Raw genomic sequence first — 27,929 nt, 5'->3', positions numbered from 1 at the left:
TTGCAATTGTTAGGTAAAGTCCCTCTTGCAATCATGTCTTGCCCCCATAAAGTGTGACACACACCAAGGCCCCATCCCCCTCCCTCCGTCCCTCTTTCTGCTTCCCCCCCAATAAACTTGTCATTAATTGTCCTCATATCAAAATTGAGTACATAGGATTCATGCTTCTCCATTATTGTGATGCTTTACTAAGAATAATGTCTTCCACTTCCATCCAGGGTAATATTAAGGATGTAAAGTTTCCATTTTTTTTAATGGCTGAATAGTATTCCATGGTATACATATACCACAGCTTGTTAATCCATTCCTGGGTTGGTGGGCATTTAGGCTGTTTCCACATTTTGGCGATTGTAAATTGAGCTGCAATAAACAGTCGAGTACAAGTGTCCTTATGATAAAAGGATTTTTTTCCTTCTGGGTAGATGCCTAGTAATGGGATTGCAGGATCAAATGGGAGGTCTAACTTGAGTGCTTTGAGGTTTCTCCATACTTCCTTCCAGAAAGGTTGTACTAGTTTGCAGTCCCACCAGCAGTGTAAAAGTGTTCCCTTCTCTCCACATCCACGCCAGTATCTGCAGTTTTGAGATTTTGTGATGTGGGCCATTCTCACTGGGGTTAGATGGTATCTCAGGGTTGTTTTGATTTGCATTTCTCTAATATATAGAGATGATGAACATTTTTTCATGTGTTTGTTAGCCATTCGTCTGTCATCTTTAGAGAAAGTTCTATTCATGTCTCTTGCCCATTGATATATGGGATTGTTGGCTTTTTTCATGTGGATTGAGTTCTCTATAGATCCTAGTTATCAAGCTTTTGTCTGATTGAAAATATGCAAATATCCTTTCCCATTGTGTAGGTTGTCTCTTTGCTTTGGTTATTGTCTCCTTAGCTGTACAGAAGCTTTTCAGTTTAATGAAGTCCCATTTGTTTATTTTTGTTGTTGTTGCAATTGCCATGGCAGTCTTCTTCATGAAGTCTTTCCCCAGGCCAATATCTTCCAGTGTTTTTCCTATGCTTTCTTGGAGGATTTTTATTGTTCCATGACTTAAATTTAAGTCCTTTATCCATCTTGAATCAATTTTTGTGAGTGGGGAAAGGTGTGGGTCCAGTTTCAAGTCTTTTACATGTAGACATCCAGTTCTCCGAACACCATTTATTGAATAGGGAGTCTTTCCCCCAAGGTATGTTCTTGTTTGGTTTATTGAAGATTAGGTGGTTGTAAGATGTTAGTTTCATTTCTTGGTTTTCAATTCAATTCCAATTGTCTATGTCTCTGTTTTTGTGCCAGCACCATGCTGTCTTGACCACTGTGGCTTTGCAGTACAGACTAAAATCTGGTATGCTGATGCCCCCAGCTTTATTTTTATTACTAAGAACTGCCTTAGCTATACGGGTTTTTTTCCAGTTCCATACAAAACGCAGAATCATTTTCTCCAAATCTTGAAAGTACGATGTTGGTATTTTCATAGGAATGGCACTGAATATGTAGATTGCTTTGGGAAGTATAGACATTTTAACAATGTTGATTCTTCCCATCCATGAGCATGGTATGTTCTTCCATTTGTTAATATCCTCTGCTATTTCCTTTCTGAGGATTTCATAGTTTTCTTTATAGAGGTCCTTCACCTCCTTCGTTAGGTATATTCCTAGGTATTTCATTTTCTTTGAAACTATGGTGAAGGGAGTTGTGTCCTTAATTAGCTTCTCATCTTGACTCTTATTGGTGTATACAAAGGGTACTGACTTGTGGACATTGATTTTATATCCTGGAACATTACTGTATTTTTTGATTACTTCTAGGAGTTTTGTGGTTGAGTCTTTGGGGTTCTCTAAGTATAAGATCATGTCGTCAGCAAAGAGGAAGAGTTTGACCTCCTCTGCTCCCATTTGGATTCCCTTTATTTCCTTGTCTTGCCTAATTGTATTGGCTAGAACTTCCAGCACTATGTTGAATAGTAAAGGTGACAGAGGACAACCTTGTCTGGTTCCAGTTCTAAGAGGAAAACCTTTCAGTTTTACTCCATTCAGTAAAATCTTGGCTGTGGGTTTGTCATAGATAGCTTCAATCAGTTTTAGAAATGTGCCACCTATGCCTATACTCTTCAGTGTTCTAATTAGAAAAGGATGCTGGATTTTATCAAATGCTTTTCCTGCATCTTTTGAGAGGATCCTGTGATCTTTATATTTGCCTCTGTTAATATGGTGGATAACGTTTATGGACTTGCGTATGTTAAACCAGCCTTGCATCCCTGGGATGAAGCCTACTTGATCATGATGAATGACTTTTTTGATGATAAGCTGTAATCTATTGGCTAGAATTTTGTCGAGAATTTTTGCATCTATATTCATGAGTGAGATTGGTCTGAAATTCTCCTTTTTGGTTGGGTCTTTTCCTGGTTTTGGTATCAGGGTGATGTTTGCGTCATAGAATGTGTTGGGGAAGATTCCTTCTTCCTGAATTTTTTGGAATAATTTCTGCAGTACAGGAATAAGCTCTTCCTTGAAGGTTTGATAGAATTCTGGAGTGAAGCCATCTGGACCAGGGCATTTTTTGGTTGGAAGCTTTTTTATTGTTTCTTTGATCTCAGTGCTTGAAATTGGTCTGTTCAGGAGCTCTATTTCTTCCTGGCTGAGTCTAGGGAGAGGGTGTGATTCCAAATATTGATCCATTTCCTTCCCATTGTCAAATTTCTGGGTATAGAGTTTCTGGTAGTATTCAGAGATGATCTCTTGTATCTCTGTGGGATCAGTTGTTATTTCCCCTTTATCATTTCTGATTGAGGTTACTAGAGATTTTACTTTTCTATTCCTCGTTAGTCTGGCCAATGGTTTATCTATTTTATTTATTTTTTCAAAAAACCAACTCCTTGTTTCATTAATTTTCTGAATGATTCTTTTGTTTTCAATTTCATTGATCTCTGATTTGATTTTGGATATTTCTTTTCTTCTACTGAGTTTAGGCTTAGATTCTTCTTCTTTTTCCAATTCCATAAGATGGCTTGTGAGATTGTTGATGTGCTCTCTTTCTGTTTTTCGAATGTGGGCATCTAAAGCGATGAATTTTCCTCTCAAAACTGCTTTTGCAGTATCCCACAGGTTTTGGTAGCCTGTGTCTTCATTGTTGTTATGTTCAAGGAAGTTAATGATTTCCTATTTTATTTCTTCCTGCACACATCTGTTATTCAACAGAACATTGTTTAATTTCCATGCCTTTGGGTGGGGTCGAGCAGTTTTGTTAGAGTTGAGTTCCACCTTTAGCGCCTTATGGTCTGAGAAGATACAAGGTAAAATTTCAATTCTTTTGATTCTGTTGATATTTGTTTTGTGTCCCAGGATATGATCAATTCTGGAGAATGTTCCATGGGGTGATGAGAAGAATGTATATTCTTTATCTTTGGGGTGGAGTGTTCTATATGCGTCTATCAAGCACAGTTGTTCTAGGGTCTCATTTAAATCTCTTATATCTTTGTTTAATTTCTGTTTAGAGGATCTGTCCAGCTCTGTAAGAGGAGTGTTAAAGTCCCCTGTTATGATGGTATTATCAGATATCATATTGCTCAGACTGAGTAAGGTCTGTTTCAAGAATCTGGGAGCATTTAACTTGGGTGCATAAATATTTAGAATCGAAATGTCTTTTTGTTGTATTTTTCCCTTGACCAAGATAAAGTGACCATCTTTGTCTTTTTTGACTTTAGTTGCTTTAAATCCACATGTATCTGAAAATAAGATTGCAACTCCTCTTTTCTTCTGAATTCCATTTGCCTGAAAAATTGCCTTCCAACCCTTGTCTCGGAGCTTTAATTTGTTTTGAAGCCATGTGTATTTCTTGCAGACAGCAAATGGATGGCTTGTGTTTTTTAATCCAGTCAACCAATCTATGTCTCTTCAGTGGGGAATTCAAGCCATTAACATTTATTGAGATAATTGATAAGTATGGTAGTATTCTATTCGTCTTATTTTGTGAGAGTCCATTGCTTACTTTTATCTTTTGCATCAGTGTGGAGGTTAGGTTCTGCCCTTCAATTTCTGAGTTCTCACTTTGCTGCTGATCCATTGTGGTGGTCAGTGTGCAGAACAGGTTGAAGTATTTCCTGTAGAGCTGGTCTTGCTGTGGCGAATTTCCTCAATGTTTGTATATCCGTAAATGATTTGATTTCTCTGTCAATTTTGAAGCTTAGCTTAGCAGGGTACAGAATTCTGGGCTGGAAATTGTTCTGTTTAAGTAGATTAAAGGTAGATGACCATTGTCTTCTTGCTTGGAAAGTTTCATTAGAGAAGTCTGCGGTCACTCTGATGGATTTGCCCCTGTACGTCAACTGCCGCTTACTCCTGGGAGCTTGTAGAATCTTTTCTTTTGTCTTGACTTTGGACAGGTTCATCACAATGTGTCTTCGAGAAGCTCAGTTAGAGTTGAGGTGACCTGGGGTCTGATATGCCTCTGAAAGCAGTGTCAGAATCTTTGGTGATATTTGGGAAATTTTCTTTTATAATATTCTCTAGTATGGCTTCCATTCCTCTGGGGCATTCTTCTTCCCCTTCTGGGATTCCTATAACTCGTATGTTGGAACGCTTCATAAAGTCCCATAATTCTGACAGTGAATGTTCTGCTTTCTCTCTCTTCTTTTCTGCCTCTTTTACTATCTGAATTATCTCAAGAACTTTGTCTTCTACCTCTGAAATTCTTTCTTCTGCATGGTCTAACCTGTTGCTGATACTTTCCATTGCATCTTTAAGTTCCCTAATTGACTGTTTCATTTCCTTCAGCTCTGCTATATCCTTTTTATATTCTTCATATCGTTCATCTCTTATTTGATTCTGTTTTTGGATTTCCTTTTGGTTTTTTTCCACTTTATTAGCAGTTTCCTTCATTGTTTCCATCATTTCTTTCATTGTTTTCAACATGTGTATTCTAAATTCACTTTCTGTCATTCCTAACATTTCTTTATAGGTGGAATCCTCTGCAGTAGCTACCTCATGGTCCCTTGGCGGGGTTGTTCTGGACTGGTTCTTCATGTTGCCTGGAGTTTTCTGCTGATTCTTCCTCATGAGTGATTTCTTTTATCTGTTTCCTTGCCCTAATTTTCCTTTCACTTCCTCTTTCTCTTTAAGTTCTCGTGCCTGTGGTCTAAGGGTTACAGGACCAGAAGGGTGAGAAGGTTGAAGAGCAAAAACTGGATGAAAGAAAGGAGGACCGAGTGATAAGAAAAAAAAAAGAAAAATAGAGGAAGGAGAGGGGGTGGGTTAAAGGAATATTGACAAAAAGAAGAGAGGCACAGAAAGAGGGTGACAGAGCAATATAGGTGTACAGTAGGGTACTTTGACACAACCTTAAAAAAACCCCACCTTCTGGGGGTGCCCAGTTTGGTGGTTCCCTTGAGGTCAGCAGCTGTTTGCTAACCTGCTCAGACACAGTACCCCACCTCCACCAAGTAGAGAGGAAAGACAAAAATGCTATAAATCAAACCAAAACAGGCAAACAGAAAACATTACAGGATAAAATTGGGTGAAAAAGCAAATAATAGCGGTAGAAACACTAGCAAAAATGAAGTTCTAGTTATTGAAAAAGGTAGCAATGGGAAATTATAATTAAACCAGAAAAATTGAGAAAGAAAAAGGATCTGTATGGAAAAGGGTGAAATTAAAAAGCAAAACAACATCAACAACAGCAAAATAAACAAAAAAAAACACCCCAAAACAGAAAAAGCCACAACCAAAAACAAAGCAGTATGTATATGTTATTGAATATTACCTGGGCAACACGTTGTCTTCTGGGGTATGAGATGGTAATCATAGTTCTGATATGACTGTAGGCTGCTGATTTCTCAAACCCCAGCAGGTAGACACCCTAAATCTCTCTTCAGCCCACTTAAAAGGCACTCTGAACTTGTAGACTTGCTGAGCAGAAGCTTTCCCAGGAAAGTGCTTGTAGCTGGAATCACTGCTGAAGTGGCTATCCACTTACCCAGTGTGCCAAAACCAGTCTCACTCTACCCCTGAGGGTTAGGGCTGCAAGGCGGCTCAGACCCCATCCTTAGGCTACTTGGTCGTTGGGTTACCAGCTACCACCCGATTCTAGCTCTGCGACCCTGAGGGCAGAGCTTGCCGGGGGCAGATTGCTCACAATGGCTCCCTGTGACCCACAGCCAAACACCATTAGCTCCGTCTGGTTCAGCAGCTCAGACTGGGGCCCTAGACAATGGCCAAAGTTCTCCGCACTCCCACTCAGGCTCTCCTCAAGGCAGTTCAACTGAGTGCCAAGTCCAAAAACACCAAAACAGTTCACAGATAAGGCCTTTCCAGTTTGCAGTCTCACTGCTACTGAACTTATAGTTGCTGGCGGGTTTAGACGGATTGAACACACGCGACCACTTGCCATTTTTCCACTGTTTTAGTCCTCCTCTTGGCATCTAGAAGTCTCTCGCTGACTCCCTGTATCCTCACACGGGTGATGACAGGCAGATCCCACCAGCCAGAGATGCCTGGAGTCCTATCTCCCCAGACTCACAGTGCCCAGATGCAAGGAAGCTGTTACTCGGCCGCCATCTTGCTCCCTCTATGCCTAATTTCTTAAGTGTTCTGACGATGAAAGGATGCTGGATCTTATTAAAAGCTTTTCCTGCATCAACTGAGAGAACCATATTGTCTTTGTTTTTTATTTATGTGATGTATTATCTTTATAGATTTGTGTATGTTGAACCAACCCTGTAATGCTGGAATAAAACCAACTTGATCATGGTGTATAATTTTTTTGATGTGTTGTTGAATTCTGTTTGCTAAGATCTTATTGAATATTTTTGCATCAATATTCATTAATGATATTGGTCTATAATTTTCTTTCTTTGTTGGATCCTTTCCTGGTTTGGGAATCAGGGTTATATTTGCTTCACAGAATGTGTTGGGAAGTATTCATTCTTTTTCCATGCTTTGGAAAATGTTGTATAATATAGGTACTAGTTACTCTTGAAAGGTCTGATAGAATTGAGATATGAAGCCATCTGGTCCAGGACTTTTCTTTTTAGGGAGATTTTGTATTGTTGATGCTATTTCAGTGATAGATATAGGTCTATTCAAGATTTCTTATTCTTTCTGGTTGAGTGTAGGGAGGTGTAGGCTTCCAAATATCGGTCCATTTCCTTTGGATTTTCATATATTTGGGAACAGAGATTTTTGTAGTGATCATTGAGGATTTTTTGAATTTCTGAGTTATCTGTTATTTCTCCTTTATCATTTCTTAAAGATGATATTAGAGATTTTAATTTTCTGTTTCTGATTAGGTTGGCCAAAGGTTCATCAATTTTATTAATCTTTTCAACAAAACCCCCCAACTTTTTGTTTTGTTGATCTTCTGAATGATTCTTTTGTTTTCAATTTCATTTAATTCTGCCCTAATTTTGGTTATTTCTTTTCTTCTTCTGGGTTTGGGGTTGCACTGTTCTTCCTTTTCCACTTGCTTGAGAAGATCCATTAAGTTGTTGGCTTCCTCTCTTTCTGTTTTCTTGATGAAGGCTTCCAATTTCCCTCTTAAGGCTGCCTTTGCAGTATCCTACACGTTGTGATAATTTGTCTCTTATCATTTTGTTCCAAAATTTGGTGATTTCCTTCTTACTCTTGTCTTTGACCCACCCAACATTCAGCCTAAAAGTGTTTAGTTTCTATGACTTTGTTTAAGTATGAAGATTCCTGCTGCTATTGAGTTCAACTTTTATTCCATGGTGGTCCAAGAAGATACAAGGAATAATTTCTATTCTTTTAAATCTGCTGAGGTTAGACTTGTGTCCTAATTTTGGAGGATGATCCGTAGGCTGATGAGAAGAATGTATATTCAGTTTTATTAGGATGAAAGGTTCTGTAGAGGTCTGTTAAGTCCTTTTGTTCTAGGGTCATGTTTAAGCCTAATATTTCTTTGTTTAGTTTCTTCCTGGAGGATCTATCCAAAACTGTCAAAGGGGTGTTAAAATCTCCAACTATTACAGTGCAGGTAATATATCACATTGTTGATCTCCATTAAGGTTTGCTTTATAACTTTAGGAGCATTCTGGTAGGTTGTATAAATGTTAATTATTGAAATCTCTTCATGTTGGGTGTTTCCCTTGACAATATGTAGTGACCATCCTTATCTTTCCATATCTTTGTTGGTTTAAAGCCAATTATATCTGCAAATAAAATTGCAACCCCTGCTTTTTTCTGATTTGCATTTGCCTGAATTATACATGTCCATCCCTTCACCCTGAGTCTATTTTATCCTTTAAGGTCAGGTGAGATTCTTACATGCAGGAGATATCTGGTCTGAGTTTATGCATCCAGTCAGCCAACCTATGCCTCTTTAGAGGACAATTTAAACCATTCTCATTAATTAAGTGAACTGGTGCTTGCTTCAGCAGCACATATACTAAAGTTGTAACGATACAGAGAAGATTATCATGGCCCCTGTGCAAGGATGACACGCAAATTCATGAAGCATTCCATATTTTTAATAAAACAGCAAAAAAAAAAAAAAGAGAGAGAGAGAGAGAGAGAATTGACAAGCCTGGTAGTGTTTTGGGTGCCATGTTTTTCAAATGTCCAGTGGACATTTTTAATCCTTTCACCACTGTGGATGTTGGGTTTTGTTAAAAAATTTCTGAGGGAGTTTACTTTAGTGGTAGAGCATTGTGCTGGTCATTGTGGAGGATGGGTCTGAGAATATCCTGGAGAGTTGGTTTAGTTATGGCAAATTTCTTCAACATGTGTATGTCATTAAAATATTTGATTTCTCCATCACAAATGAAACTCAGTTCAGCTGGATACAGGATCCTAGACTGAAAGTTGTTTTGTTTTAGGATACTGAAGGTTGATGACCACCCTCTTCTGGCTTGAAATGCTTCAGCTGAGAAATCTACAGTCATTCTGATATCTCTCCCTTTGTAGTTGGTGCTTTTCTTACATCTGGTTGCTTACAGAATTTTCTCCTTCATCTTAACTTTGACAAAGTTAATCACAATGTGTCTAGGAGATGCTTTATTTGGATTGAGTCTTTCTGGGGGTCTGAAACTGTCTACTATCTCGATTTCTGTATCTCTTGCCATGCTTGGGAAATTCTCCTCCATAATCTCTTGGAGTAGAGCATCTGTACCTTTAAGACCATCCTCTTCTCCTTCAAGAATTCCTATAAGACAAATGTTTGATCTTTTGGAGTGATCCCACAACTCGCTCAGGGAATGATCAGTTTTTGCTCTCCATTTGTCTGCCTCTTTGAGAGTTTGGGAATGTTCGAAAGCTTTGTCTTCAATTTCAGAGATCTTTTCTTCTGCCTGGTCAATTCTATTACTGAGGTATTCTACTATACTTTGGAGTTCCTCGAATAAATTTTTCATTGTCTTGAGCTCTGCTATCTATTTTTTTCTTTACATCCATATCTTTGGTGACTTTGTCTTTGAATTCATTAATTTCTTGAGACAACTTTAGAACTACTCTTTGGATTTCGATTTCTATCTTTTCTTCCATTCTATTCATCTTATTTGCTATCCATATTTTGAATTCGATTTCTGACATTTCAGACATTTGTCTATGCATGGCATCTTCAGTTGTATCTCCTTTGTCATTCCATGGGGGTGGGGGGTTGATCAACTTTTTCATGTTGCCAGAGTTCTTCCGTTGGGTTCCACACCACGTTTATTTTTCACCACTGGGGCTATTAGAACTGGTAGGGTGAGACTGAATTGGGGTTCCCAGGTAGTAGAGATAATCAGCCCCCTACCAAAGCGCTAGACTTTGTAATTGTGGCTGATCCCCTACAACCTTACAAAGGCCTCTTTCAGAGTTTTGGCCAGCAACTCTGAGAACCAACTTGGTGAGATTGCGTAAGCTAGCTCTGTTTTCATATCAGCCAACCTCTACCCTATTCTAAAAAGCCACAGTATTAGGTTTAAATCTTGGCTGTGGAGAGATACAGACAGTTGGGGTGCCCCATCCCCACCCTTCAGTTCTTTTCTGCTACAGAACTTTGAAGGTCAACCTCAGAGCATCCCGGGTAAATAGTCCCAGACACGAGTTTCAATCAAATTGTCACAGGCATTACAAACCCTGCTCAACATAGAGAGATCTAAGGGTCTCCAACACCACAATTGGAGCCAGGGGTCCACACCCCCTTCTGCCAGACTCAGTCCACACTGGTGTCCACTTCTCTGCTCGCCAGCCCAGTTGAAACTAGGGACCACACCCCCGCCTGCTGTTCTTAGTCCACACCCAGCAAGCCTCTGCTGGGCAGTCCAGATGGAGTCAGGGGATCACACACCTGCCCATAAGTCTCAGTCCACACCCAGAGGTTGCCGGCTCTGTTGGAGTCAGGGGAGCACACCCTTGCCCTTAGGTCTCAGTCCACAACTGTCAAGCCTCTGCTTGCCTGCCCAGCTGGGGCCGGGGACCAGTCACACTCACTCAACTCAGTCCACACCAGACAACCACTCTCCCACTTGTGGGTACCGACAAGAACTTGTGGGAGTTCTGCACCCTCTCCAGCCGACACAGCCCGAACCAAGGGTCAGCACAAGCAAAGTCATAACTAGAGGACTGCTCCTCCTCCTGTTGAATGTCCTTTCTTTCCCATGCCCTCTTTCTTCCCCAGTAGTCAGACTCCGTTCTAATGTTCGGTAGTCCACACTATGCCCAGATCTCTTAGGAAAAGATCAAATACTCTATGTGCTGCTGGGGGCAGAATTTCAAACTGCCATGTGAGGGGGGAAGGTTAGGCTGGGAGTTTGGAATTGGCGAAAATATTTGTTGAATTTTATGCCTGGCAGGGTGGTGTCTAGATTCATAAGTGGGATCTCCCTAGAGAAAGAGACCTGGTGTTCAGTGGCTCTCTACAGTGAGATAAAATGAGAGGTCTTTTGTTCCCTGTGCTCTCACAGAGAGCCTGTAGAGGGCCTCCTGCTTGGGAGAGGGGTCTCCCGTCCTCTAATCTATAGGCTTTGTACCTGTAATATGCTGTCTTGAATGCTCTTCCTTGGAGTCACAGCTTGCCCATCTTCTTTCTTGGTTTAGCTCCCTACCTTTGGCTTCATAGAGTCTGATTCTATCCAGTTTTTCTCCCTCTGGTCAGGAGCCTCTGCCAAAGGTTGCTACTAGTTGGCCATCTTCTTTTTCTCTTTAGCCTCATTTATTCTCTCTCCCTATTTCATTCTTCTACACTCTTTTTTTTTTTTTTTTGAAACAGAGTCTCACCTTGTCACCCTTGAACTATGGCATCATAGCTCACATCAACCTCACACTATTGGGCCAAGCAATTCTCTTGCCTCAGCCTCCCAAGTTGCTGGGACTATAGGCACCCACCACAATGTCAGCTATTTTTTTTAGTGACAAGGTTTTGCTCTGGCTCAGGCTGGTCTCAAACATGTGAATTCAGGCAATGCACCCTGCCTTGGCCCCTCAGAGTGCTGGGATTATAGGTGTAAGCCACCACACCTGGCCTATATTCTCTCTTTTGATAGAGACTCTTCTACTTTTCTCATCTCCCCCACAAAAATTGCGTATGCAGCAGCTAAAATATCCCCTCCTTTTTTTTTTTTTTTTGAGGTAGAGTCTCACTATGTTGTCCTCAGTAGAGTGCCGGGGTGTCACAGCTCACAGCAACCTCAAACTCTTGGGCTTAAGTGAGTCTCTTGTCTCAGCCTCCCAAGTAGCTGGGACTACAGGCGCCTGCCACAGTGCCTGGATATTTTTTGTTGCAGTTGCTTTTGTTGTTCTAGCTGGCCTGGGCTGGGTTCAAACCCACCAGCCTCGGTGTATGTGGCTGGCACCATAACCACTGTGCTACAGACGCTGAGCCATTTCTTCCTTCTTTTTTTCTCTCCCCCCATTTCTCTTTTATTTGATACAACTGTATTTTTAATTTCCTTTATCTATTCTTATTTTATTTTATTTTCTTTCCCTTTTTTCTTCTTTTGGTGAGAGCTGGGGTGGCAGAGTTGTGTTCTGGCAGGGAGGTCACAACAATAATCTGGCTCGAGGAGGCCAAGAGACCCTTCTACCTTTGGCTCTAGGAAGAAAGTATTGGCAAGATCACACTGTAGAATTTTTTTATTTCTTTTTCATTCTTACTTAATTTTCCCTTCCTGTTTTTGTTCTTTTCTTTCTCTTCCTATTTTTGGCAGAAGAATAGTCTGGCTCTGCTCAGACTGATAAGGAGCTCCTGATTTCAAGGAACCAACCCAGCCCAGCCCCACAAAATCCTTCAGTTATAGCTAATGGCCTTAGCCACTCTCATCCTCTCTTCCTGTGCTCCTTCTCTCCTATTCTTCATTCTTCCCCCTTCCTTTTGGTTGTTTTCTTTTCCTTTGCTCTTTCCTTTTTTCTCTTCTTTCTTTCTATTCCTCTTGTTTCTCCCTACTTGCTCTTTACTCTTCTCCTCCTTTTGGCCTTATACCAAGAGGTCTCTTCAACACTTAAACTCTGAGACAAGATAATTTAAAGCAAAGAATGAAGGGAGAAGGAAAAAGGAACACAAGGTGGTGAACAAGAAGAAAGCATACATGAGGAAGAACCAACAGAAAAATTGGGGCACAATAAAAAACCAAAACAGAGTAATTCCTCCAAGGGACCATGAGGCACCTATAAAGAATTAATGGATTTGACAGAAAGAGAATTTAAAATATGGATGATAAAGACAATAAAGGGAATTATGGGAAAATGGAAAGACAGAACCAAAATCAGACGAGAGATATGTAGAGTATAGAAAGAATATGGTAGAGCTTAAAGGAAATGAAGGAGAAAATCAGGGAATGTAAAGATGCAGTTGGAAGTATTAAAAACAGATTAGACCATGGAGAAGAAAGAATGTCAGAGCTAGAGGATAAAGTGTTCAAGTTAACCCAGATAGTTAAAGAGGCAGAAAAGAAGAGAGAGAAAGCAGAACAGTTGCTTAGGGAACTACAAGACTCCATGAAGCATTCAAACATATGAATAATAGGGATCCCTGAAGGGGAAGAAGATTATTTCAAAGGAACGGAAGCCCTACTGGAGACTATCATAAATGAAAACTTCCAAAGTTTTACTAAAGATCCCAACACACTTCATGTAGATGTCTATCGAACCCCAGGTCATCTCAACTGAAACAGAGCTTCGCCAAGACACAGTGTAATGAACCTGTCCAAAGTCAGGATGAAGGAGAAAATTCTTCAAGCAACCAGGAGTAAGTGCCAACTGACCTACAGAGGCAGAGCCATTAGGACGACAGCAGACTTTTCCTTTTTTTTTTTGAGACAGAGTCTCATTATGTTGCCCTCGGTAGAGTGCCATGGTGTCACAGCTCACAGCAACCTCAAACTATTGGGCTTAAGCAATTCTCTTGCCTCAGGCTCCCAAGTAGCTGGGATTATAGACATCCACCACGACACCTGGCTATTTTTTGGCTGCAGTTGTCATTGGTGTTCAGCAGGCCTGGGCCAGGCTCGAACCTGCCACCCTTGGTGTATGTGGTCAGCGCCCTTACTCACTGAGCTATGGGTGCTGAGCCAACATCAGTCTTTTCAACTGAAACTTTCCAAGCCAGAAGAGAATAGTCATCCACCGTCAACATTCTTAAACAAAACAATTTTCAGCCGAGAATTCTGTATCCTGCTAAACTAGCTTCAAAATTAATGGAGAAATCAAATCTTTTGCAGATATACAAACACTGAGGAAATCTGCCGCAAGACAAGCTCCACAGGAAATACTTAGATCTATTCTCGACAAGGAACATCACAATGGACCACCTACAAAGTAAACACCCAGAAGCAAAAGGTCAAAACATAGCTTCCACAATGGCACAAAGGATAAAACTACGTAACAGGCTTTCACAAAATAACATGACTAGAATTCTACCACACTTATCAATTCTCTCAATAAATGTGAATGGATTGAATCCTCCACTGAAGAGGCACAGGCTGGCTGACTGTACAAAAAAGCACAAGCTATCCACAAGATGTCTCTAGGAGATGAGCCTAGCCTTGACCCAGGGTTAAGGGATAGAAAATAGTATTTCAGGGTGGCGCTAGTGGCTCAGTGGGTAGGGCACGAGCCCCACACACCAAGGGTGGCGGGTTCAAACCTGGACCCAGCCAAACTGCAACAACAAAAAAATAGCCGGGTGTTGTGGCGGGCACTTAACAGTCCCAGCTACTCAGGAGGCTGAAGCAAGAGAATCGCCTAAGCCCAGGAGTTAGAGGTTGCTGTGAGCTGTGACGCCATGGCAATCTACCAAGGGTGACAATGTGAAACTCTGTCTCAAAAAAAAAAAAAAGAAAATTCTCAAGAAAATCCTAGCCAAAAGATTACAGCTTCTAATTTAAAAAGTCATACATCACAATCAAGTAGATTTCATTCCGGGGTGGTTTAACATATGCACGCAAGTCTATAACATAGTCTGCCTTATCAACAGAAGCAAAAACCAAGACCATGATTCTCTCAATAGAGCCAGAAAAAGCATTCAATAAAATTCAGCATCTTTTTCTGACTTGAACACTTAAGAACATAGGCATATGTGGCACATTTCTTAAATTGACTGAAGCCATCTACGACAACCCCATGGCTAATGTTATACTGAATGGAGTAAAACTGAAAGCTTTTCCACTTAGAACTGGAACCAGAGAGGGTGGAGCAAGATGGCAGCCGAGTAACAGCTTCCTTGCATCTGGGCACCGTGAGTCTGGGGATATAGGACTCCAGGCATCTCTGGCTGGTGGGATCTGCCTATCATCACCCCTGAGAGGATACAGGGAGTCAGCGAGAGACTTCTGGACCCCAAGAGGAGGACTAAAACAGTGGAAAACCGGCAAGTGGTCGCGTGTGTTCAATCCGCCTAAACCCGCCCGCAACTGTAAGTTCAGTAGCAGCAAGACTGCAAACCAGAAAGGCCTTACCTGTGAACTGTTTTGGTGTCTTTGGACTTGGCACTCAGCTGAACTGCCTTGGGGAGAGCCTGAGCGGGAGTGCGGAGAACTTTGGCCTTTGTCTAGGGCCCCAGTCTGAGCCACTGAGCCAGACGGAGCTAACAGAGTTTGGCTCTGGGTCACAGGCAGACATTGTGAGAGATCTGCCCCAGCAAGCTCCGCCCTCAGGGTGGCAGAGCTGGAATTGGGTGGGAGCTGGTAACCCAGCGACCAAGTAGCCTAAGGGCGGGATCTGAGCCGCCTTGCAGCCCTAACCCTCTGGGGCAGAGGGAGACCAGTTTTGCCACACAGGGTAAGTGGATAGCCACTTCAGCAGTGATTCCAGCAACAAGCACTTCCCTGAGAAAGCTTCTGCTCAGTAAGTGAACAAGTTCAAAGTGCCTTTTAAGTGGGCTGAAGAGAGATTTAGGGTGTCTACCTGCTGGGGTTCGAGAAACTAGCAGCCTCCAGTCGTATCAGAACTGTGATTAACATCTCATACCCCAGAAGACCACGTGTTGCCCAGACAATATTCAATAACATATACATACTGCTTTGTTTTTGGTTGCGTGTGTGTTTTTTTTTGTTTGTTTGTGTTTTTGGTTTGGTTGTTTTTTTTGTTTATTTTGATGTTGTAGATTGTTGTTTTGTTTTTTAAGTTCAACCTTTTCCATACAGATCCTTTTTCTTTCTCAATTTTTCTAGTTTAATTATAATTTCCCATTGCTGCCTATTTCAATAATCAGAACTTCATTTTTGTTAGTGTTTCTACCACTATTATTTGGTTTTTCCAGCCAATTTTATCCCGTAAAGTTTTCTGTTTGCTTGTTTTGGTTTGATTTATAGCATTTTTGTCTTTCCTCTCTACTTGGTGGAGGTGGAGTACTGTGTCTGATCAGGTTAGCAAAGAGCTGCTGACCTCAAGGGAACCACCCAACTGGGCACCCCCAGAAGGTGGGTTTTTTTTTTAAGGTTGTATCAAAGTACCATACTGTACACCTATATTCCTATGTCTCCCTCTTTCTGTGCCTCTCTTCTTTTTGTCAATATTCCTTTCACCCACCCCTCTCCTTTCTCTATTTTTCTTTTTTTCTTTTTTTTTTTTCTTATCACTCGGTCCTCCTTTCTTTCATCCCTTTTTTGCTCTTCAACCTTCTCACCCTTCTGGTCCTATAACCCTTAGTCCACAGGCACGAGAACTTAAAGAGCAAGAGGAAGTGAAAGGAAAATTAGGGCAAGGAAACAGATAAAAGAAATCACCCATGAGGAAGAATCAGCAGAAAACTCCGGGCAACATGAAGAACCAGTCCAGAACTACCCCGCCAACGGACCATGAGGTAGCTACTGCAGAGGATTCCACCTATACAGAAATGTTAGGAATGACAGAAAGGGAATTTAGAATACACATGTTGAAAACAATGAAGGAAATGATGGAAACAATGAAGGAAACAGCTAATAAAGTGGAAAATAACCAAAAGGAAATTCAAAAACAGAATCAAATAAGAGATGAACGATATGAAGAATATAAAAAGGATATAGCAGAGCTGAAGGAAATGAAACAGTCAATCAGGGAACTTAAAGACGCAATGGAAAGTATCAGCAACAGGTTAGACCATGCAGAAGAAAGAATTTCAGAGGTAGAAGACAAAGTTTTTGAGATAACTCAGATAGTAAAAGAGGCAGAAAAGAAGAGAGAGAAAGCAGAACGTTCACTGTCAGAATTATGGGACTTTATGAAGCGTTAAAACATACGAGTTATAGGAATTCCAGAAGGGGAAGAAGAATGCCCCAGAGGAATGGAAGCCATACTAGAGAATATTATAAAAGAAAATTTCCCAAATATCACCAAAGATTCTGACACACTGCTTTCAGAGGGATATCGGACCCCAGGTCACCTCAACTCTAACCGAGCTTCTCCAAGACACATTGTGATGAACCTGTCCAAAGTCAAGACAAAAGAAAAGATTCTGCAAGCTGCCAGGAGTAAGCGCCAGTTGACCTACAGGGGCAAATCCATCAGAGTGACTGCAGACTTCTCTAATGAAACTTTCCAAGCAAGAAGACAATGGTCATCTACCTTTAATCTACTTAAACAGAACAATTTCCAGCCCAGAATTCTGTACCCTGCTAAGCTAAGCTTCAAAATTGACGGAGAAATCAAATCATTTACGGATATACAAACATTGAGGAAATTCGCCACAACAAGACCAGCTCTACAGGAAATACTTCAATCTGTTCTGCACACTGACCACCACAATGGATCAGCAGCAAAGTAAGAACTCAGAAATTAAAGGACAGAACCTAACCTCCACACTGATGCAAAAGATAAAACTAAGCAATGGACTCTCACCAAATAAGACGAATAGAATACTACCACACTTATCAATTATCTCAATAAATGTTAATGGCTTGAATTCCCCACTGAAGAGACATAGATTGGTTGACTGGATTAAAAAACACAAGCCATCCATTTGCTGTCTGCAAGAAACACACCTGGCTTCAAAAGACAAATTAAAGCTCCGAGTCAAGGGTTGGAAGACAATTTTTCAGGCAAATGGAATTCAGAAGAAAAGAGGAGTTGCAATCTTATTTTCAGACACATGTGGATTTAAAGCAACTAAAGTCAAAAAAGACAAAGATGGTCACTTTATCTTGGTCAAGGGAAAAATACAACAAGAAGACATTTCAATTCTAAATATTTATGCACCCAATTTAAATGCTCCCAGATTCTTGAAGCAGACCTCACTCAGTCTGAGCAATATGATATCTGATAATACCATCATAACAGGGGACTTTAACACTCCTCTTACAGAGCTGGACAGATCCTCTAAACAGAAATTAAACAAGGATATAAGAGACTTAAATGAGACCCTAGAACAACTGTGCTTGATAGACGCATATGGAACACTCCATCCCAAAGATAAAGAATATACATTCTTCTCATCACCCCATGGAACATTCTCCAAAATTGATCATATCCTGGGACACAAAACAAATATCAACAGAATCAAAAGAATTGAAATTTTACCTTGTATCTTCTCAGACCATAAGGCACGAAAGGTGGAACTCAACTCTAACAAAAATGCTCGACCCCACCCAAAGGCATGGAAACTAAACAATCTTCTGTTGAATAACAGATGGGTGAAGGAAGAAATAAAACAGGAAATCATTAACTTCCTTGAGCATAACAACAATGAAGACACAAGCTACCAAAACCTGTGGGATACTGCAAAAGCAGTTTTGAGAGGAAAATTCATCGCTTTAGATGCCTACATTCGAAAAACAGAAAGAGAGAGCATCAACAATCTGACAAGAGATCTTATGGAATTGGAAAAAGAAGAACAATCTAAGCCTAAACTCAGTAGAAGAAAAGAAATATCCAAAATCAAATCAGAGATCAATGAAATTGAAAACAAAAGAATCATTCAGAAAATTAATGAAACAAGGAGTTGGTTTTTTGAAAAAATAAATAAAATAGATAAACCATTGGCCAGACTAACGAGGAATAGAAAAGTAAAATCTCTAGTAACCTCAATCAGGTTACTAGAGGAAATGATAAAGAGGAAATAACAACTGATCCCACAGAGATACAAGAGATCATCTCTGAATACTACCAGAAACTCTATGCCCAGAAATTTGACAATGTGAAAGAAATGGATCAATATTTGGAATCACACCCTCTCCCTAGACTCAGCCAGGAAGAAATAGAGCTCCTGAACAGACCAATTTCAAGCACTGAGATCAAAGAAACAATAAAAAAGCTTCCAACCAAAAAATGCCCTGGTCCACATGGCTTCACTCCAGAATTCTATCAAACCTTCAAGGAAGAGCTTATTCCTGTACTGCAGAAATTATTCCAAAACATTGAGGAAGAAGGAATCTTCCCCAACACATTCTATGACGCAAACATCACCCTGATACCAAAACCAGGAAAAGACCCAAACAAAAAGGAGAATTTCAGACCAATCTCACTCATGAACATAGACGCAAAAATTCTCAACAAAATCCTAGCCAATAGATTACAGCTTATCATCAAAAAAGTCATTCATCATGATCAAGTAGGCTTCATCCCAGGGATGCAAGGCTGGTTTAACATACGCAAGTCTATAAACGTTATCCAACATATTAACAGAGGCAAAAATAAAGATCACATGATCCTCTCAATAGATGCAGAAAAAGCATTTGATAAAATCCAGCATCCTTTTCTAATTAGAACTCTGAAGAGTATAGGCATAGGTGGCACATTTCTAAAACTGATTGAAGCTATCTATGACAAACCCACAGCCAAGATTTTACTGAATGGAGTAAAACTGAAAGGTTTTCCTCTTAGAACTGGAACCAGACAAGGTTGTCCTCTGTCACCTTTACTATTCAACATAGTGCTGGAAGTTCTAGCCAATACAATTAGTCAAGACAAGGAAATAAAGGGAATCCAAATGGGAGCAGAGGAGGTCAAACTCTCCCTCTTTGCTGACGACATGATCTTATACTTAGAGAACCCCAAAGACTCAACCACAAGACTCCTGGAAGTCATCAAAAAATACAGTAATGTTTCAGGATATGAAATCAATGTCCACAAGTCAGTAGCCTTTGTGTACACCAATAACAGTCAAGATGAGAAGCTAATTAAGGACACAATTCCCTTCACCATAGTCTCAAAGAAAATGAAATACCTAGGAATATACCTAACGAAGGAGGTGAAGGACCTCTATAAAGAAAACTATGAAATCCTCAGAAAGGAAATAGCAGAGGATATTAACAAATGGAAGAACATACCATGCTCATGGATGGGAAGAATCAACATTGTTAAAATGTCCATACTTCCCAAAGCAATCTACCTATTCAATGCCATTCCTATCAAAATACCAACATCGTACTTTCAAGATTTGGAAAAAATGATTCTGCGTTTTGTATGGAACCGGAAAAAACCCCGTAGAGCTAAGGCAGTTCTTAGTAATAAAAATAAAGCTGGGGGCATCAGCATACCAGATTTTAGTCTGTACTACAAAGCCATAGTGCTCAAGACAGCATGGTACTGGCACAAAAACAGAGACATAGACACTTGGAATCGAATTGAAAACCAAGAAATGAAACTAACATTTTACAACCACCTAATCTTTGATAAACCAAACAAGAACATACCTTGGGGGAAAGACTCCCTATTCAATAAATGGTGTTGCGAGAACTGGATGTCTACATGTAAAAGACTTGAAACTGGACCCCACTCACAAAAATTGATTCAAGATGGATAAAGGACTTAAATCTAAGGCATGAAACAATAAAAATCCTCCAAGAAAGCATAGGAAAAACACTGGAAGATATTGGCCTGGGGAAAGACTTCATGAAGAAGACTGCCATGGCAATTGCAACAACAACAAAAATAAACAAATGGGACTTCATTAAACTGAAAAGCTTCTGTACAGCTAAGGAGACAATAACCAAAGCAAAGAGACAACCTACACAATGGGAAAGGATATTTGCATATTTTCTTTTTTGTAGAGACAGAGTCTCACTGTACCGCCCTCAGGTAGAGTGCCATGGCATCACTCAGCTCACAGCAACCTCTAACTCTTGGGCTTACGCGATTCTCTTGCCTCAGCCTCCCGAGCAGCTGGGACTACAGGTGCCTGCCACAACGCCCGGCTATTTTTTTGTTGCAGTTTGGCCAGGGCTGGGTTTGAACCCGCCACTCTCGGCATATGGGGCTGGCGCCCTACTCACTGAGCCACAGGCGCCGCCCTATTTGCATATTTTCAATCAGACAAAAGCTTGATAACTAGGATCTATAGAGAACTCAAATTAATCCACATGAAAAAAGCCAACAATCCCTTATATCAATGGGCAAGAGACATGAATAGAACTTTCTCTAAAGACGACAGACGAATGGCTAACAAACACACGAAAAAATGTTCATCATCTCTATATATTAGAGAAATGCAAATCAAAACAACCCTGAGATATCATCTAACCTCAGTGAGAATGGCCCACATCACAAAATCTCTAAACTGCAGATGCTGGCGTGGATGTGGAGAGAAGGGAACACTTTTACACTGCTGGTGGGACTGCAAACTAGTACAACCTTTCTGGAAGGAAGTATGGAGAATCCTCAAAGCACTCAAGCTAGACCTCCCATTTGATCCTGCAATCCCATTACTGGGCATCTACCCAGAAGGAAAGAAATCCTTTTATCATAAGGACACTTGTACTAGACTGTTTATTGCAGCTCAATTTACAATTGCCAAAATGTGGAAACAGCCTAAATGCCCACCAACCCAGGAATGGATTAACAAGCTGTGGTATATGTATACCATGGAATACTATTCAGCCATTAAAAAAAATGGAGACTTTACATCCTTCGTATTAACCTGGATGGACGTGGAAGATATTATTCTTAGTAAAGCATCACAAGAATGGAGAAGCATGAATCCTATGTACTCAATTTTGATATGAGGACAATTAATGACAATTATGGTTATGGGGGGGAAACAGAAAGAGGGAAGGAAGGAGGTGGGTGAGGCCTTGGTGTGTGTCATACTTTATGGGGGCAAGACATGATTGCAAGAGGGACTTTACCTAACAATTGCAATCAGTGTAACCTGGCTTATTGTACCCTCAATGAATCCCCAACAATAAAAAAAAAAAAAAAAAAAGAACTGGAACCAGACAAGGTTGTCCTCTATTACCACTAGTCTTCAACATAGTTCTGAAAGTTCTAGCCAATACAATCAGGCAAGAGACGGGAATAAAGGGCGTCCACAAATGGGGCTAGTAGAGAAGGTCAAACTCTTGTTCTTTGCTGATGATACGACTTTAGAGAACCCCAAAGACTCAACCACAAGACTCCTAGAAGTAACCAAAAAATACAGTAATGTCTCAGGATATAAAATCAATGTCTACAAATCAGTAGCCTTTGTATATGCCAATAATATCCAAGCTGAGAAGCTAGTCAAGGATATGATTCCCTTCACAGTAGCTTCTAAGAAAATGAAATGCCTAGGAATATACCTAACAAAAGAGGTGAAGAACTTCTATAAGAAAAACTATGAAACCCTAAGAAAAGAAATGGCAGAAGATACCAACAAATGGAAGAACATATACCATGTTCATGGCTGGGAAGAATCAACATTATTAAACTGTCTATACCTTCCAAAGTAATCTACAGATTCAATGTAATCCCCATTAAAATACCAACATCATACTTTCAAGATTTGAAAAAAGTAATTCTTTGTTTTGTATAGAACCAGAAGAAATCCTGTATAGCCAAGGCAATTTTTAGTGATAAAAATGAACCTGGGGGCATCAGCCTACAAGACATTAGCTGTACTACAAGGCCATAATGATCAAAACAGCATGATATCGGCACAAAAATAGAGATACAGACATTTGGAATCGAACAGAAAACCATGAGATGAAACTAATGTCTTACAGCCAACTAATCTTTTATTTATTTATTTATTGAGACAGAGTCTCACTTTCTCACCCTTGGTAGAATGCTATGGCATCCAGCTCACAGTAACCTCAAACTCTTAGGCTTCAGCAATCCTCTTGCCTTAGTCTCCCAAGTAGCTAGGTACCTGTCACAATGCCCGGCTATTTTTCTGGAGATGAGGTCTCGCTCTGGCTCAAGCTGGTGTCAAATTCATAAGCGCAGGCAATCCAACTGCCTCAGCCTCTCAGAGTGCTAGGATCACAGGTGAGCCACTACACCTGGCCCAGCCACCTGATCTTTGATAAACTAAACAAAAACATACACTGGGGAAAAGAATCTCTAGTAAATAAATGGTGCTGGGAGAACTGGATAACCACATGTAAAAGACTGAAACTGGACCTACGCCTTTCTTCACTCACAAAAATTGATTCAAGATGGATAAAAGATTTAAATCTAAGGCATGAAACAATAAAAATCCTCAAAGTGTGGGGAAAACACTTGAAGTTATCGGTCTGGGAAAGATTTTATGAAGAAGACTTCAGTGGCAATTGCAACAACAACAAAAATAAATGAGACTTAATTAAACTGAGTAGCTTCTGTACAGCTTCTGTACAGACAACTTTCAGAATGGGAAAAGATATTTGCATATTATGATTCGGACAAAAGCTTGATAACTAGGCTCTACAGAGAGCTCAAAATAATCAACATAAAAAGAGCCAACAATTCCTTATATCACTGGGCGAGAGAGATAAAAAGAACCTTCTCTAAAGAAGACAAATGAATAGCTAACAAATGTTTGAAAAAATGCTCATGGTCCCTAATCATCAGAGAAATGCAAATCAAAATCACCCTGAGATATCACCTAACCTCAGTAAGAATGGCCCACATCACAAAGTCTCAAAGCTGCAGATGCTGGCATCAAAGTGTTGAGAAGGGAACACTTTTACACTGCTGGTGGTACTGTAAACTAATACAACCTTTTTGGAAGGAAGTATGGAGAGTTCTCAAAGAACTCAAATTAGACCTCCCTTTTTATTTTATTTTTTTATTTTTTTGTAGAGACAGAGTTTCACTTTATCGCCCTTGGTAGAGTGCCGTGGCATCACACAGTTCACAGCAACCTCCAACTCCTGGGCTTCAGCGATTCTCCTGCCTCAGCCTCCCGAGTAGCTGGGACTACAGGCACCCGCCACAACGCCCGGCTATTTTTTTTTTTTTTTTTTTTGGTTGCAGTTCAGCCGGGGCCGGGTTTGAACCCGCCACCCTCGGTATATGGGGCAGGCGCCCCACCGACTGAGCCCCAGGTGCCACCCTAGACCTCCCTTTTGATCCTGCAATCCCATTACTAGGCATCTACCCAGAGGGAAAACAATCATTTTATCATAAGGACATATGCACTAGAATGTTTATTGCAGTGCAATTTACAATCGCCAAACAGTGGGAACCTAAATGCTCACTAATCCAAGAATGGATGAACAAGCTGTGGTATATGTACACCTTGGAATATTATTCAGCCATTAAAAGAGACACACCTTTTGTATTAACTTGGATGGAGGCAGAATGAAATCTTCTTAGTAAAGCATCACAAGAATGGAGATGCAAGAATCCAGTGTCCTCAATTCTAACATGAAGACAAGGCTCAACACCTGTGTCTCAAGTAGCTAAGGTGCCAGCCACATACACCTGAGCTGGTGGGTTCAAATCCAGCCCAAGCCCACCAAACAATGACAGCTGCAACCAAAAATAGCCAGGCATTGTGGCAGGCACCTGTAGTCCCAGCTACTTGGGAGGCAGAGGCAGGAGAATCGCTTGAGCCCAGGAGTTGGAGGTTGCTGTAAGCTGTGATGCCACAGCACTCTACCCCGAGTGACAGCTTGACGCTCTGTCTCAAAAAAAAAAAAATAATAATAATATGAAGACAATAGGTGACCTAATACATGGTAGGGGTAGGGGAATGAGGAAGCAAGGAGAGGGGAGGACGGAGGACGTTTGGGGGGGTCACAGTGTATGACACATTTCTTGGGGGCAGGACATACTTATAAGAGAGAATTTACCTAACAAATGTAATCAGTGACTGTATGACACATTTCTTGGGAGCAGGACATACTTACAAGAGAGAATTTACCTAACAAATGTAATCAGTGTAACCTAATTCTTTGTACCCTCAATGAATCCCAAACAATAAAAAAAAAGAAAAAGAAAATTGCCCATTAAAACAACAATAGATACATACCTACTATTACAACATCAAATATCCAAAACACTGACATCAGTGATTGCTGGCAAGAATGTAGGACAAAAGCAATTCTCATTCTTTGCTGATGGGAATGCACAATGGAACAGCTATTCAGGAAGACAGCTTGGCAGTTTTTCACCAAACTAAATACTCTCACCATATAATCCAGCGATCGTGCTTGGTATTTATCCAAATGAGTTGAAAATCACAGGAAAACCTGCACATGAATGTTTATGGCAGCTTTATTCATAATTGCCCAAACCTGGAAGCATCCCAAATGTCCTTTAGTAGGCGAATGAATAAATAAACTGTAGTACATGTAGACAATAGACTATTATTCAGCACTAAAAAGAAGTGAGTGAAAAAGCCTTGAAAATATGTGGAAGAACACTGAATGCACATTACTAAGTGAATGTAACCAATCTGAAATGGCTATACAATCAGCCCTCTGTATCTGTGCATTCCGTTCCGTATCTGTGGACTCAACCAACCAGGGGTTGAAAATATTCAGGAAAAAAATTCAATAAAAAATTTCAGGCCCCCTGTGGTGGTTCATGCCTGGAATCCTAGCACTCTAGGAAGCTGAGGTGGGTGGACTGCCTAAGCTCATGAGTTTGAGACCAGCCTGAGCAAGAGCGAAACCCTGTCTCTAAAAATAGCTAGGTGTTGTGGTGGGAGCCTGTAGTCCTAGCTACTTGGGAGGGTGAGGCAAGAGAATCTCGTGAGTCCAAGAATTTGAAGTTGTGAGTTATGATGCCCCGGCACGCTACCCCAGGGGACAAAGTGAGACTCTGTCTCAAAAAAAAATATTTCAGTACAAGGAAACAATCAACAGAGCAAACAAACACCCTACAGAATGTAAGAAAATATTTGCAAGCTATACATCTGATCAAAGTCTAATAACCAGAATCTACAAAAAAAAAACTCAAGGAAATCAGCAAGATAAAAACAACCCCATTAAAGAATGGGCAAAAGACATGAACAGAAACTTTTTAAAAGAAAATACACAAATGGCCAATAAACATGAAAAAATGTTCAATGGTACTAGTCATCAGAGAAATGCAAGTTAAAATCACAATGAGGTATCACCTTGCCCCAGTTAGAATGGCTTTTATTTTAAAAAGCCCAAAAACGATAGATCCTGGCATGCCTGCAGAGAGAAGGAAATGCTTATACACCATTGGTGGGGCTGCAAATTAGTACAACCTATATGGAAAACAGTAGGGACATTTCTCAAAGAGCTAAAAGCAGACCTATCATTTGATCACCTATCAGTGATCTCACTAGTGGGTATTTATGAAAAGGAAAAGAAGTCATTATATCAAAAAGACACTTGTAGTCAAATATTTATTGCAGCACAATTCACAATTGCGAATATGTCGAATCAACCCAAGTACTCATCTATTCATGAGTGGATATATAAAATGTGGTATATGTACACCAAGGAATAAAAAAGGATAAATTAAGGCATTTTGCAATAATTTGGATAGAACTAGAGACAATTATTCTAAGTGAAGCTTCTAAAGAATAAAAAACAAACTCTACACTTCCTTGTTATTAAACTGGAACTAACCAATGAGCACACATGTGCACAAAGAGAAAAAAAACTCAGTGGATATCAAGTAGGGGGGTATGGGGGAGGAGGGGATGGGCAAAAACCAACCTAACAGGTACCATGAACATTCTCTCCATGATGGGCACACTTAGACCCCTCACTCAAGCATTACAAAAGCCATGAATGCAAACAAAATCATTTTTAAAAATTATTTGAGGCTCAGTGCCTGTAGCTTAGTGGCTAGGGCACCAGCCACATACACCTGGCGGGTTCGAATCCAGCCCAGGCCTACCAAACAACAATGACAACAACAACCAAAAAACAGCCAGGCATTGTGGCAGGTGCCTATAGTCCCAGCTACTTGGGAGGCTGAGGCAAGAGAATGGCTTAAGCCCAAAAGTTTGAGGTTGCTGTGAACTATGACACCACAGCCACTCTACCAAGGGTGACATAGTGAGACTCTGTCTCAAAAAAAAAAAAAAAAAAAAAAAATTATTATTATTATTTCAAAGTATTACAGGGGTACAAATGTTTTTGGTACATGGATCTCTTTTGCAATGCTTGAGTCAGGGTTCTAAGTATGTCCATCACCTAGATAGCATTCATCATACCTATTATGTAGGTTTCGCCCACTCCTTACTCCCCCATTCCCCCTGCAGTGATATCTTGGAATCTGAACTTAATCTACTCCAAAACCCCATTCAAGATCCAAGACAATTTTTCCCCTTTAAAACAACAAAAACTGGATTAATCTGTTCTTGGGTCCTATAAACTTGAATTTTCAAAATGATTCTAACAGTAAATATACCAGATTTTAAAGTAAAATATTAACAAATAATAGCATTTGAATAAAAATGTAAATTAATAAAATTAAAGATATAAAAACCTAAAAATACAAAGGCCTGTTTCATCAAAATTGAACACTTGGTTTGAAACATATCCCTCACTGTTCACAAAGTCCTTAAACTGCTTTACAAACTTTTCTGCTGCTTCCAGATTTGAACTGGTAGCTTCTCCGTGCACAACAATACTATGGATCCCAGTCTTTTTCTTAAAGTTATGGAACTAGCCCCTCTTGGCTTTAGATTCCTCCTTTTGAGCACTAGTATCAGGCATGCCCTTCACTAAATTATTGTGGATTTCTCACAATTCTTGTCTCAGAAATCAAATCACCAGCCAGCTGTTTTTCATTAATCCAAACTAAGAAGAGTTTTTCCTTCTCTTACATACTTTCAGTCTCCTAGAGGTCGTCATTGTAACCCCTTTTGACACATCAGCTGCTTTGTTAGCTTCTTTATTTTTCAAAATCGTACAGTTGATTTAGGCATCCCAAAACACAGTAGGGAGATCAGCCACATGTGTATCGCTTTCATGCTTAGAGATAAGATCTTTCTTAACTTCATTTATAGCTCTAACAGCTTTCCTCTTACTCTTATTTTCCTCATTACACTTTTTAGGACCCCTGGTGAATATACTTAGTTGTTATTGTATTAAAAAAAACATAAAACAGGCACAAAAGCATAAAATTAGCTGCAAAAATCACACAAGACACTTTCACCAACTGAAGGACAAAGCATATGGGAAGCCCAAGGGCTGGAGAAATGAACACACAAAAACAAACGAACAACCTGCTGGGCATCTGAATTCCAAAGCAGAGTTCAGATTTTAGGCAAAATTTGCTGAAATTTTTTGTTCGAATTCCAAATTGTTGGAGTTCTGGGGCATTTAGATTCCTGGGGCAATACTGTACTTGATTTCTACTGAGTTTTTCTTCCCTCTGTGCACATGTGTGCTCATCACCAAAAACATTTGTATACCCACAAT

At 40.2% G+C, this 27,929-nt stretch overlaps 1 protein-coding gene and 1 non-coding gene across 2 annotated transcripts in view; one reads left to right on the top strand and one right to left on the bottom strand.

Annotated features, from left to right (window-relative positions):
• The window catches only part of MCUB (mitochondrial calcium uniporter dominant negative subunit beta), a 110,352-nt gene that overhangs the window by 10,477 nt on the left and 71,946 nt on the right, over nucleotides 1–27,929 (bottom strand). The gene's annotated exons all lie outside the window — the stretch shown is intronic.
• On the top strand, nucleotides 8,366–8,472 carry LOC128592223 (U6 spliceosomal RNA). The gene has a single exon (XR_008381806.1). It is a non-coding gene; the product is annotated as a U6 spliceosomal RNA (small nuclear RNA).

This window comes from Nycticebus coucang, chromosome 1 (assembly GCF_027406575.1).
Source record: "Nycticebus coucang isolate mNycCou1 chromosome 1, mNycCou1.pri, whole genome shotgun sequence".
Lineage (NCBI taxonomy): Eukaryota > Metazoa > Chordata > Mammalia > Primates > Lorisidae > Nycticebus > Nycticebus coucang.
The sequence above is the reverse complement of the archived record's forward strand: the minus strand, read 5'-3'. Positions and strand labels throughout refer to the sequence as shown.